The sequence below is a fragment of the Pseudorca crassidens genome, chromosome 6, assembly GCF_039906515.1.
Source record: "Pseudorca crassidens isolate mPseCra1 chromosome 6, mPseCra1.hap1, whole genome shotgun sequence".
NCBI classification, from domain to species: Eukaryota; Metazoa; Chordata; class Mammalia; order Artiodactyla; family Delphinidae; genus Pseudorca; species Pseudorca crassidens.
In genome coordinates, this window is record NC_090301.1 from 29,119,727 (window position 1) to 29,133,445 (window position 13,719).

The 13,719-nt window shown below is 44.2% G+C and overlaps 2 long non-coding RNA genes across 4 annotated transcripts; both read left to right on the forward strand.

Annotated features, from left to right (window-relative positions):
- Window positions 1-314: 314 nt before the first annotated feature.
- Window positions 315-7,344, forward strand: LOC137225791 (uncharacterized). Of its 3 annotated transcripts, XR_010944029.1 has the most exons (5): window positions 315-384; window positions 1,029-1,190; window positions 1,882-1,989; window positions 4,132-4,222; window positions 6,708-7,344. It is a non-coding gene; the product is annotated as an uncharacterized lncRNA (long non-coding RNA). The 3 variants fall into 3 exon arrangements; XR_010944027.1 differs by lacking the exon at window positions 1,029-1,190 and having other exon boundaries at window positions 316-384; XR_010944028.1 differs by lacking the exons at window positions 1,029-1,190; window positions 6,708-7,344 and adding an exon at window positions 6,214-6,380 and having other exon boundaries at window positions 316-384.
- Window positions 7,345-9,836: 2,492 nt separating this feature from the next.
- LOC137226291 (uncharacterized) lies at window positions 9,837-12,979 on the forward strand. The gene is made up of 3 exons (XR_010944302.1): window positions 9,837-10,098; window positions 10,385-10,568; window positions 11,494-12,979. It is a non-coding gene; the product is annotated as an uncharacterized lncRNA (long non-coding RNA).
- The last annotated feature ends 740 nt before the right edge of the window (window positions 12,980-13,719 follow it).

Here is a 13,719-nt window from a genome sequence, read left to right on the forward strand (position 1 = left end):
TCAGGCACTAACACACACGTACCATTGACCAATTTGTGCCAGAAGGTCAGCAAGATTATCTTTTTCCCCCTTTTTTCCCCTTCATACAGTCAAAATGAAAATATGGTGTCTGTTACATGCAGAAATCGAAACAGGAATTTATGGGAAGGGTCACTTATATCTACTGATTTTTTGGTATTCAAAAACAACTTTTTGTGCACTCAAAAAAAACAAGGACAGCTAAACAAGCAACACTGCTGTTGCTTAGAAGCCAGCAAACAATAGTTGGCCAATCTGCTAGTATTTCTCAAGTCTTGCCCATTGCCCGCCTTTCTGGAAGAGGTGTTGACGCAAGCAGCTAGTGGGAGAAACAAAATCAAAAGATTTTCATCTGCCACAGACTGGGTAAGCTGCCCCCCAACAATAGAAACTTGACCGTTCTTATTTCTGGCCACACCCTTGGGCTGAAGGACCAAAACCATTTCATACACTTCAAAGTAAGCAGGGGCTTGCAGCTTCTCACCAGTGCCCACGTCCCGGAGGCCAAGGCAGCATGTTCGTATGCTGCGTGCCCATTCTGGACTTCATACTTAGCAGGTTGTCATGGCTTTTGCTCAAAACCAGACCCTGAGAGGAACATGAACTCGATCCATGCCGTAAATCAAGTTCTAATACAGGGTGAGAACCTTAACCCCTCTCCTCCCAGGTCCCCCTGCACTCCTCCACATGCCTCCAATGCTATTGAAATGATTCAGCCAGCCGGGCTGTTATTTTTATCACTCAGTCCCAAAGGTAAAATGGTTGGCTAATTTGGTTCTTATTCCCAACCCCCGCCATATTTAGACATGGAAGGGGAAAGACTAAGAAAAGAATGCTTAGGCAAGTCAGTCTGAAAACAAAGCTTAGGAAAAAATGGAAAGAGAAAAAGGGAAAAAAGCCAGCAGAGAGGAGGCAGCCTGTGTCTAGACAATCCCCCTTTGTTTTCGGAAGCCTCCCCTCCTCCTTTTATGACTGTTTCTTCCTTCACTCTTATTAATTTTTCTCTGCAGCTTATCTCTCAGCCCTGAGGTAGGGAAAGATCAGAGTCTATGCACTGGCTCCAGAGGCGGGCGGCTCTCCGGGCAGCCGGGACCTGCAGGGAGCTCAGGAAACACACTCACTTGGCAGCCATGAGGCCAGCAGGCACCGCAGCTGCCCTCCTGGAGTAGAAGGTGATTTTCTCATCCCTCACAAGCACCCTGAGGGAGATTAATAGTCATCTTCAGCTTTGGACGTTTGTTCTCTTCCCTGTGTCCTTGACACATACAAAAGATCCACTTTAATGCCTCTAAGCAGAAGGAATAACCCCAAAGGGTTAAGGCCGGGAATGGACAGGGTTGTTCAAAGACACGCTGCGTGGAACTCTTAATGAGTGCTATGCCTTCACTATGCAGCGTTGATTGTCATCGAAATGTTCAGAGGGGTTAAAAACTAGGGGCTCGAAATGAACATACTTTCAGATCAATGTTTTGATACTTGTTATCTGCACGACCTTCATCGAGTTACTTAAACTCTCTCAGCCTCAGCCTCTACATCTAGAAAATGGGGAGGATAATAATAATAACACTTAGCTCAGAAGGTTTGGAGAGAATAAGATGAGTTAGTGGGAGTGACGTGCTTAGCATAGTACCGGCTGCATGTAAGCACAACACAAACTAGGGCTGAGTGGTGAGAAATGCTATTATTACTGTTGTGAATGTGTTATTAATTTTAATTATTGGTGAGGCGACCTGAAATATGATTAAGGTGTAATCTGTATCCAAGGAAGAGTCTCAGAAAAGAACAGACTGGACTGTCAAGAAAATGGTAACCATTCGAACTATTTTAAATGGAGGGAATTTAATAGAAGAACTGATTATGCAGGTGGTGGAAGAGAGGAGAAGACAAAACAGAAGATGGGGAAGCAACCCAGAGATGAACAACAGCAGGAAGCTGACGCCACCCTTAGGACGGAAGAAACACAAGAAAAAGGTGATGTGACGCCTTCTAGCCCCTGCCCAGAAGCCAGGGGCTACCTGGTGGGAGCTGGGACCTCAGAGTGAGGGGTGGTCGGGACAGCAGCTTAAACCACAGAGAAGTTCAACCACTACTGTAAACTGTCACCTGAAGCAGAAAGACAGACCCACACAGGTCCTCCCTTCCTTCTATCCTCCTGTGCATGGACTGAACCTGGCCAGAAGCCTACTGATGAGGCAGTCTGGGAAATGTAGTTTGCAGACTCATCAACAGCTATAGATTCAACAGAGATATATTCCAAGCATGGAGGAGAAAACTCTTCATACCTACGAGGTTGAAGGAAAAACTGCTTGATATACTGAGGAGAAACCATCTAGATTCTGGGTTTTAGCTTTTAGCTGGAATGCCTAAAGATCCAAATGTTTAAAGCCAGGTGATGATTTTGTGATGAACGTTACCTGAGATGGAAGATATTAAGAACACAGAAAAGGAGGAAAGCTGACAAGCCCACACCTTTGGGGAAGCTCCTTTCATTCCTTTTCTTTCTTTCTTTCTTTCTTTTTCTTATCTAGAGAGCCCTTATCCACAACGATTTCAATAACTTTCGCCAGACAAGCCCCATTATTATTTATTGAGGCTGGTTGTGTAAGTTATTGATCAAACCACTATTGACCACAGTGAGAAAATGACTTTGCCATCGTAGAAGGCCAACAGTGATTCTTCGGCGCATTAAAGAGTGCAAAGGGGAAGGAAAAATTGTCAGTATCTTTGCTTTCTGCAGAGTTGCTTTCAAGCGGAGGGATGCCCCTTTGAAAATGTATCAGTCTTAAAGTATGAGAGAGGGCACTAGATAAAGACTCAATCTGACACGTGCTGGAAATGTTCACCTAGCGCTTTGGCTTCAGCTCTGTGTCCTAGACCATAACACTTGTTTCTTATAAAGAGCTGGGCTCTGGCTGTCTTCCCAGCACAGAATGGCCTCCCTAGCCATTTCATTACCAGAAATTACAATGATCATCTGCCTAACTGGGAATAGCATTATCTGAAACACAATTATAAGTAAACTCACGGAAAGTCTAGGTGGCCTGGTGATGACTAATCAGAAATATTACTGCTTGGCACCTCACACCAGATCGTAACTCATGATCATCACAGGTGCTCATCATTTTCCGAAGCACCTCAATTACCACGAACGTGGCTGGAAGGAATGAAGCAGTTACTAATATGTTCAACTTCGGTGTCTAGGAATTAAAGCACGCAAAGGTCCAGGGACATTAGGATCAAAAGCCCTGGTCAAAACATGTTCTTAACTACATGAACGTGATAATGATTTGATCTGGTGTGATTCCAACTCTGGGATTCTCACCCAGTGGGAGTGGGAGGAAAGTAACCCTGAAAAATGGGACTGCTCAGGACTAGAGCAGCACCCACTAATTTAATGAGGTAGCAGGGCACACACTTCAGGAGATGCAAGCTCCAGGGATTTCCCAGAAGACAGAAAGCACTGGACTATGGCTTTATTTGCATCTGGAAATAAATGTAGTTATAAAATCATCTCCATAGGACTTATGGGGACCTAGCCTCAAGGGCACTGATTCTGCCAAGCCCAGGTCTTTCCTTTCTAAGCCAAAACAAACTAACCAAAAAAGCAACCGCTCACGTGTTTGCCACGATGGAAGAGAATATTTCAAAGTAGATTGTATGTGTTTAGCCTTACAATAATGCCTAGCCAACATGACAGCAGAATGATTCCTTGTTGTGTTTTTTTTTTTTTTTTTTTTGCGTTACGCAGGCCTCTCCCGTTGTGGCCTCTCCCATTGCGGAGCACAGGCTCCGGACGCGCAGGCTCAGCGGCCATGGTTCACGGGCCCAGCCGCTCCGCGGCATGTGGGATCTTCCCGGAGCAGGGCACGAACCCGTGTCCCCTGCATCGACAGGCGGACTCTCAACCACTGCGTCACCAGGGAAGCCCCCCTTGTTGTGTTTTAAGTCTGAACTTTGGGCCAAAGGTTGGCTCAGGTTAACTCTGAAGACAGAGGACCAAGAGGCCAGACAGGAAAGTCAGCTGCTATATCTAAAGCAGTCCAGAGAGTAGGATCGAGAGCCTTGACCATCTGTGGCCCAAGCCACTCTACTTTCTCTCTTTCTAAACTGCAGGGATCATCAGAAGAGGTGGCGATAGCATCAATGGTGGTAGCAGCATCAGTGGAGCCGTTCCGGAGCCGCCTAAGGACAGTCATGGTGGCTGGTAAGTCAAGCCATCCCTGTGATCAAAGCAAGGGTAAAGAATAACAAAATGAAGATTTAGTTTGTATTGGCACTCCCCATGCATTAAATATAAGAGAAGTGTCCCCAAACGAATTTCAGTCTTTTTGAAAATGATGCTCTAGGAGGAAGAGCAAATATTGACACTTCAATAATGTTTGCCCAGAAATCAGCGAGCTCTATACAGCACTCAGGTATCTATGTTACTGGAATCAATTAGGAAAACGGAGAATTGATATCCTCCAATGAGAAATATATGGTAACTGCTGACATTACAGGTAACGTCAGCTCTGCAAATCATCTCTGAAGTCATAGGCCTACCCAACACTGTCATCGATGTTTGGGGAATCTGTCTGAGAACACAGCCCTTACTTCGGTTATGCTGTCCGTTGCTCTTACCAGACACTGTCTCCCCCAATATGCAGTTTCCATACCCTGAAACTAACTCTTTCCATTAATTCATTCATTCAGTAAGTTTGTTGAGAACCTACCTTGTGGTAGCATTATTTTAGGATGGACAGAATCTCTGGTTCCAGTAGGGGAATAGAAACAATGAAAAAGCACAAAGTTAGATATTTTCACAGGAAAATGAAAATGAACGAGTCATGTGAAGACCTGAGTAAGGAGTATTCCAGCTAGAGGATCAGTGAGTGCAAAGGCCCTGGGGTACATACAACTGCTTTCTCTTTACCCTCCTGGTGTGTTTAGTTGTTCTCCAGTCTCTGGTTGCTTCTGAGGCTTTTTGCTCCTTCCTTCTTTCTTTCCTTTGTCCCCACCTTCTTCCTTCCTTCCTTTCTTTTATTTTATTATTTATACTGTCAGAGGTCTTTTAAGGAGTCTTATGGCCATGAAAATCTTACATCTTAAAGCCTTCTCTTCCCAAACAGAATTTTGTTGTCATTGTTCAGATGCCTCTCTCTCTTCCCACATAGATTTTAAGTTCTTTGAAATGACACACTAAAGTGTCTTAGATCTTTATGGATTTCCCAAAATGCCTAATATAACAAGGGGCATATAGGAGAGGTTCAGAATAATGAATGTTGGCTCAAACTACAATGTTTCTAGCTGGAGAAGGTTGTTGAGATTAATTTGCTCACCCAAGACATTTTTTAACTATACATTCCTGATCTCTCTCCTTCTCTTATTTATTTGTATTCAGTTTATCTCCAGAGAACTAAAAAATTTTAAAGCACTGTGGGGAAGAATGCTTAGATATTGCTAATGGTTTTTCTTTGGGGTATCAATTCTTATCCTGTGAAGTAACTGATAAAGTCTTTATTGATAAAGGCAGTCCAGTAACAAGTAGTTTTTATGGGCTGGCCTAAGGTTGAAAGCTGAAGTTCATTAGCTTCTCTTAATAAGAGATGATTCCAAAGAGCCAACCAGTGATTTATACTGTGTTTGGGAAAAGCCCTAATCCTTAACTTTTAGAACCAGAGAACAGTTTTTTTTTTCTCACTTCTCTTCTGAAAGAGGAGAGACGTGACCCTGGTGAGATGCAGGGGTGCGTTAATGTAAATTCTCAGTCTGTGGCTTTCAGGGTCACAGCGTCAGCCTCCTAACTTCAAACTAGCACCAATGAAAAGGGCTTTTAGAGCAGCAGGCTGGTACCATAGTGATGGGATGGTTGCTAAGGATGTCATTATCACTCTGATTGCAGGAATCGGTGAGTTAATTGGCATGACCTCATTCAAGTCCTCAGGGCCTACCTGTTCACAAATTACAAAGGAGACAGAAAGTTGATCTTTTTATAGTGTCAGGAGGAAGCACCTGTTAACATTTAAAATAACATCTGAAACAAGGTATAACACGCACTATTTATCTACCTGTTACCTTTTTCTCACACTGCATCCTCCCTTCTCCTCTTTACTACATAGAATTAAGACTTGCCCTTCTCAAAAATTTTTTTTTTTAATTGTACTATTGTTCCCATTCCCTCTAGCGTAAGGGGGAATTATTTATTTATTTATTTAGGTCTGAGAATCAGCCATTAAACTGAAGAAGAAGGCTCACGGAAATGAACTGAAATGTCTTATAGGAAGAAAAATGGCAGTGTGAAGATGAAAAAAAAAAAAATCCAGGATAATGGAGATTGATCGCTTGATCTATCTATGGCCTCAAATAAAACTGATTGAATTTAATATGTTAGGTTACAGTTAAAATGCTTAGTTGTTTCAGTCAGGGTAATATAGTTTCAGATTTTCATAGGGAGCCATTTATTTATTTTTGCATTTGTGAGTCATTTAGTCATTCCCTTGTGAGTGAGAATACATTTATTTTCCAACTCCCTGCTGTTAGGTGTTCTATTAATACCACACTAGTTGAAATAAATGGAGCAGTAGAAACTGTTTGGTGGTGAATTTGTTTTTCAGATTTTTTTTTTGATACTGCTATTTTGGTAAGTTGGTTTCCCAACCTCTCCGGCAGTTTAAATAGAGTCTTAACTTCTCACCCTTTCCCCTCTCTAGCTGCACATTTGATTGTTGTTTTTGCCTCGATATGGACAACTTCAAGGCCACCTGAAGCATTATAACCCAAGAAATGCATAAAAGAGAGCGTGTATGGTAAAATCATTCTAGTCAAGCGATAGCCTTGTCAAAAATTATGGACAAAGAGACAGCTTTCTTAAACACAAGTTTTCTCTCCACCCCTTTGTACTCTACCCCGAAAACCCAACCTAATAAAGAGGAAAATTGGCTCTACAGGTTATAAGGAAGGGGCAAGGGTCACATTTCCCAGGATTCTAAAAGGGAATTTTCAACTGTGCTCGAGCCCAGTCAGGTTTGCTCATGCGCCTTTGGAGTAAAGCTGGGCAAAGATAACGTCCTTGTTATTCTGGGCAGCTAATTACTGTCAGTAATTGTTGTCTGTAGTGAACACGATGCGGCTTAAAGGGGGGATGGTGGAGAGGAGTGCTTGGGAGGCGAGTCCGCTCGGCTTTGAACAACATCCAGCCCTCGGAGGCTGATGCGAACAGGAGGGCTTCTTTGGGGACAAGTTCAGAAAGGCCGCAAAGGGGCATTGGAGGGAAACACGTGGACCTCCCTACGTTCCGGCACTGGCAAAGGTCAGGCAAATAATTGAATCACTCTTCCTCGGCTTTCATTTCATCGGCTGCACTCGTGAGGATGGGGAGGGGGCTGGAGAGGGGAGGTAGTAGGTGGCCCTGCTCCTCCCGGTGAGGGGGAGGGAGGTGGTCAAGGACATTCCATTCCATTCTCTACTCTCACTGAAGCCTCGGGAAAGAACAAAGAAAGAATGACAAGGATACAGACATGCTGGGCACGTGCATTCACAAACACACACACAGGCAGCACTGACAGTAAGGAGTCAATAGGAGCAAAAGGATAATTTATGCCGAGACTGGAAACGCTGAGAGAAAACCAACACAGAAGTGTAACGTGGGGAGGGGAGAGAGGATGAAGACAATCCCTCGCATCTCTTAGGGACCACTCTCCAAGATCTAAAACTACACCCATGCCTGAGATACTTATGAAAGGAGTATCACCTGACACTGACAAAGGAGGAAACTGAGGCTCAGAGAAAGGAAGTAAATCCTTCAAGGACGCAGATCAAATATTCAAGGAAGTAAGGACTACAGCTCGGGTGTGTGAGCTGGTATCCTGACACCACAGGATCCTGCGCAGGTGGCAGCAGCTAAAAGCAGCACGGTGGAGGAAGCGATGCGAGATGGGGGGCCCACGGGGCAGGCTTCAAGCTGCTTCAGAAAGAGACTTGCATCTTGGTGAGGCTCTGGACTTTCTCCGATTTCTTTCACTTGTTTTATGAAACCAATAAAGTGAAGTCAGTGAAACATTTTACTGGCAGCTCTGGGTGTATTCTAATTGGCCTATAGTTGGAATTCCCGTCATTGCCAGGGAGAAAGCAGCCGCTCGAATTCCCTGAAGATTATTTAGGGGTAGATTTATGAAGGGGAAACAGGAACAGGGGTAGAGACTCAACTTCCTAAAGCCATTTCCTTTGATTGGGGTGGGGAGAGTTTTGCCACCAATCTCCTGCCTACATTCCTAAACATTTTTACCAAGGTCCCTCCTCCATTCCCATTTTCATCAACGGACTTGAAATCTCCAAAGATCAGCTTACAGGGACTCCCTCAGCCAGAGGTGAACCATCACCTGAGACAGATCCCAATCACTTTCCACCTCTGTCCACCAGCCAGGCTGGCTGCTGGCTGGGAGAACTGGGTTCTAGTGTTTTCCCCAGCCCAGCCTCCCCCAGGGTTAGTGAATGAAGCTGGAAAGGAACTCCCTGCCTCTGCTGCCCAGGTCCACAGTGACTTTGCATTATGCTGAGACAATGAGGGTAGTGTTTGCGGCTGGGACTCTCTCAAGCAAATGCTACTGAATACATTTGGAAGGAGCATGCTTAGTTGGACACTGCCATGCTGTAGGAACCAAAACCAACTGGAAAAGGAAGAGTGTAGAAGAGTTTAATTTCTTCAACTTCATCGTACGGGGTCTGAACTTGGACCTAGTTCAGATTTCAGCTAAAGTCGATTTTGAATCTTGTTCAAGTTATTTCACATCTTTGGTGCCTCAGTTTCCTTATCTGTTAAAAAACAAAGCAAACATAGCATTTGTACCCAGTTTACAAGTGTATTCTGAGGATGCAATTATATTATTTGTGCGAAGCAATTAACACAGAGTTTGAAACATAATTAGTACTTGACAAATGTTAAACAAGCCTCGCTAGCTCCGTAAGTGTTCCTCATATCAGTTACCCTTTCAGCTCTTCAGTTTGTAGAAATTAACTGATACCTTATAGGTAGAGTCATCCTGAGGAAATGAAGAATAGAAAAGGATTTAATTTTTGTTTGTTTGTTTGTTTTTGGTTTTTTGCTGTACGGGGGCCTCTCACTGTTGTGGTCTCTCCCGTTGCGGAGCACAGGCTCCGGACGCGCAGGCTCAGCGGCCATGGCTCGCGCGGGCCCAGCCGCTCTGCGGCACGTGGGACACCACCCTGGACCGGGGCGTGAACCCGTGTCCCCTGCATCAGCAGGCGGACTCTCAACCACTGCGCCACCAGGGAAGCCCAGGATTTAATTTTTTTTTTTTTTTTTTTTTTTTTTTGCGTTACGCGGGCCTCTCACTATTGTGGCCTCTCCCGTTGCGGAGCACAGGCTCCGGACGCGCAGGCTCAGCGGCCATGGCTCACGGGCCCAGCCGCTCCGCGGTATGTGGGATCTTCCCGGACCGGGGCACGAACCTGTGTCCCCTGCATCGGCAGGCGGACTCTCAACCACTGCGCCACCAGGGAAGCCCCTCCAGGATTTAATTTTTGACTTTGGTATTTTGTTGTTGTTGATGTTTTTTCTAAATACCACTTATTGAAGAGTTAGAGTAACTGTTGCAAAATGAGAGAAGCTTTTATAAAGCCTGACAAATGTTGACTTTCCAATTCTGCTTAATCTCATGATTTGGTTCAATCAAATGTGATGTCTTGCGTGTGATGGGTTTGTCATCATTAAATAGACATTGTCAAGTGCCTGTGTAGTCACCACATATTTTTAATGTTTAGCAGCTTTGTGGTCAAAATGAGCAGATTCCATTTTGGCAGGGTGTGGAAACATCCGGTCTGTCATTTAGACATGACTCCATTTACTGCAGGAAGTGAGAGCAAACAGGAGGCATCCAGCCTGCTTGTGGGTGTCTGGGCAGATTTGTGAAGGACACTGCAGCTACTGAGACATGGAGCAAGTCCCTTCTGGCTGTCAGGTGGCAGGTAATAGCCCAGCCGTTTGCCATCACTGGAAGTGTTCACACAGAGGATCATCATGTGACCCCATGAGAAGGTGGAGCCCAGCGGCAGAGAGTTCAAAGCGTTTGCACAACCTGGCAGGTGGGCAGCATCATGGATGTCTTTGGGGAGATAGCAGGGCCACAGACACTGGCTTCCCTTCCATGACAATGGTTTGAGATTGTAGAGAGAGTCTGGTATGGGTCTTGGTTTTAAAGAAACTGAATACTATGCAAGCTCGCAAGATAAGGGCTTCAGGCTTGAATTAGGAATCAGCTGCCAGGATTGGAGAGCGGGTGGGGACCAATCCATGTGCTTTGGCTGTGTTAATTAATCCCCACAATAAGCCTGTGGTTTGGGTACTATTATCATTATGCCCATTTTTCAGAGGAAGAAACTGAGGCTTGGAGAGTAACTTGCCCAAGGATGCACAGCAAGTAGCAGAGATGGGATCAACGCAGGCAGTCTGGCTCCAGTGTTCATAGTCAACCACTTCATCCAACACCCCTCAAAGCAGATGCTCCTTTAAGTGTTACAGAGTTTGAGAAGCTTGACCAGGGCTGACCCTGCAGGTGAGTATCGAAGGCCCTAAGCTATGGGGTGGGTGGAACCCAGGGTGCAGGAGTTAGGCTTGGCCTGATACTATGGCCCAGCGCCCCTTGGAGAAAAGCTTCCCAGCTCTTCCCAATAAATGGCAGTTTCTGTCCCAGTCAGGAGTTTCCTGTTTCAGTTCAGACCTAGGAATTTTGGCTAGGTTCTCAGTCCTTTCTAACTCAGAAATCCTCCCAGGAAACCAGATAATTTCTGGCACTGATCTATAGAATTTAAGGCAGCTCTCAGCAGACTCAAATATCCATCTGCCATGTGGTTAGACCATAGTGGAATTCCAGAGAGAAAGGGAGCAGTATTTGTCTGCATTCCAATGTATAAATCCTTTTCTTTGAAGAAGGGGACTTGAATTTATTGAGGTCCTACTATGTACTTTACATAAGTAATTGCTTTTAATATTTACAATGAATTAATCTCCCATGGCTGCTGTACCACCAACTGGGTCACTTAGAACAAGACAAATTCATTGTCTCACAGTTCTGGAGGCTGGAAGTCTGAAATCAAGGTTATGGGAGGGCCATGCTCCCTCAGACACCTGGAGGGGAAATACCCTTCCTTGCCTCTTCCTAGCATCTGGTGGTTCTCAGCAATCCTTGACATTCCTTGGCTTGCAGATTCATTACTCCAATCCCCCATCTTCACATGGTGTTCCTTCTGTGTCCCTTCACATGTCTTCCCTCTGCACATGTCTCCCTGTGTCCAACTTTCCTCTTTTTATAAGGACATCAGTCATGTTGCATTAGAGCCCATCTTAATGATCTCATGTTAGCTTGACTACATCTGCAAAGACCCGATTTCCAAGGAAAGTCACATTTGGAAGTTCTGGAGGTTAGGAGTTTGGGGGGCACATACAATAACCCCACTAGTACCCCCTCCTCTCTTTTGCAGACAAGGAAAGTGGGGCTGAAGTTCACTCAGCTAGTAAGTGTTGGAGAACAAGAATCAAATCAAGTCTAATTCCAAGGTTGCACTCTTCCTATCCACGTCATGCTGCCTTCTCAGGGTAACAAGCAGTTTATTCCTCTCCTTAAGTGACACCTTTTAAGAACCAATGTGTTTGCTTACGACACGTCTCAGTCTTGTTAGTGACCTGGAAGTTCTGGGGCTCACTCAACACTTGTTCTTCTAATGAGCCTCCTATTCTTGCTGCTGAATAAATATGATGTACACCTGTGTTATCGAGGGGAGCCATAGATGAACACCTGCCGGGTACCCCTACAGGTAGATGTGACATCCCAAGAGGTCCACACTGCTCAGCAGATGCCATACGATGTGTTTTACCCTGGAAAGATTTATTTGTGATACAAAGAGTCAGAAACTCACAGAGATAATCCCACACTGGCACCTGATGCCTCACAACGAAGTGTGTGTCCTGAGGCGACTCACTTAACCTCTCAGCCTCACCATCTGCGACCTGGAAGTAATGATGGCCAGCTCTTTGGAGGCATCATTTGGGGCAGCTTCAGAAATGGCCTGGAAGACTGTGGCAGATGGAAATGCTATATTGACAGCAAGAACGTTAACTGAAAATAATCGGTATTTATAGAATGCCATCCTTAAGGATCCTAAATTTCTTGTGGCCGTCATTCCCCAGCCTTGGGAATTGGAAGAATTGACCTGGAATGTGGTGAAAATGTTCACTCCTCCCCCATCTTCCTTGCCGTTCTGTTTTCAGTTAGAATCACGATTTGAGTTCTCGCCGAAAACAGAGCACTGGGTCAAGGGGGAGGTTTGGGATTATTAAGGACCATCCATCTTCTGAGAGTGAATGTGCTTCTGCATCAAAGTCTCCTTTCGATTTCTTTCTTTGATAAAATGTATTCAGCAACCAGGCTCTGAGGCAGACACTCCTCTCCCTTAGTCTTCCTCCCTCAGTCAAGTTATTTAATTATATTGTTTTTACTATCCCTTACTGTCTGGCTTTTGGATACCCATGTAATTATCTGATTAGTTCCTATGTAAAATCCTTGCTTTTGGTTTTCCTTCCAATATGCTAAAGATACTTCTAGTGGCAAAGAGCTGGCGCTGGCACATTAAACAGCCCAGAATAGCGTGGAGCCAGATGAAAAAGGGTCTCATCTTACTTTATATTAGAGCTCCAGAGCTGGAGAGACTCTTTCCTGCCCATGTTGAAGGTCTGCTTGGAAGAGATCTGCACCATAGCACTATTCTGCAGCATGGGTCCCATTTACCTTTATTAATAAACAGCACAGTTACAGGTTCCAAATAAAGAGGGCAGTGCAAGCCCATTACACTAATTGTTCCCTATGATGAGTAGGAAGAGTCTAATTGAACTTATTTGAGGTGCCACCTTTATGTTCTCTCAGAACTTTCTACTTGCTTGGGGTTCATGCCATTCTCAGTGTCTCTGTTTGTTTAAAAGAAGACCGAGAGAGATTTGGAGCTGCCTAACTTGTGTCGGAACGTTTCTAGCCTGCGTATTTCCTGGTAATCAGCTATTTGGTCAGATACGTAGAGTTATTTGATCAGGTGTTTAGTCCTCAAATGATGGTCACTGCGTGGGAACAAAGCGAAAATGATTTAATTTACACAAATGCCGTTGTTTAATCACTCATTTGCTGTAAACTTGTTTCAAGACGAATGGAATATCTCTCTAGACAAGCACGGTTCCACTGCTGCATATAAATGAATAATTAGCCAAGAGAATCTATAAATGGCATTATTTTCTACCATTCTAGTTTGCTTTCTGCTGCTGGACTTCTTTAAGAACTTGAAAATATACTTTCTGATCATAGCACTTTTCCAAGTAGAGAGAATTGTTAGAGGGACCCAAATGGCTGTTTATTTGTTATCTGAGGTAGACAGAATTGAGATAATTCATGAAACACTATCATTCTTGCAAGACCTCTATTTTATTTTATTATTTTATTTCATCTTCTTTTGTTTCTGCCTTGGTCTCCATCCCTAATACCCCTAGCACTCTCATCAACACCTTTTTAAAAGAGTTGTTATATATAGATTCTTCTAATTCACCTTCCATGTGTTTATTTGAAAGATTTTATTGTGTCATTTTTGTATGCATCTTAAAGTTGTATAAATGGTAATGTGCTATACATCTCATTCTCTCTCTGACTTTTCATCTGAAGGAGTGTT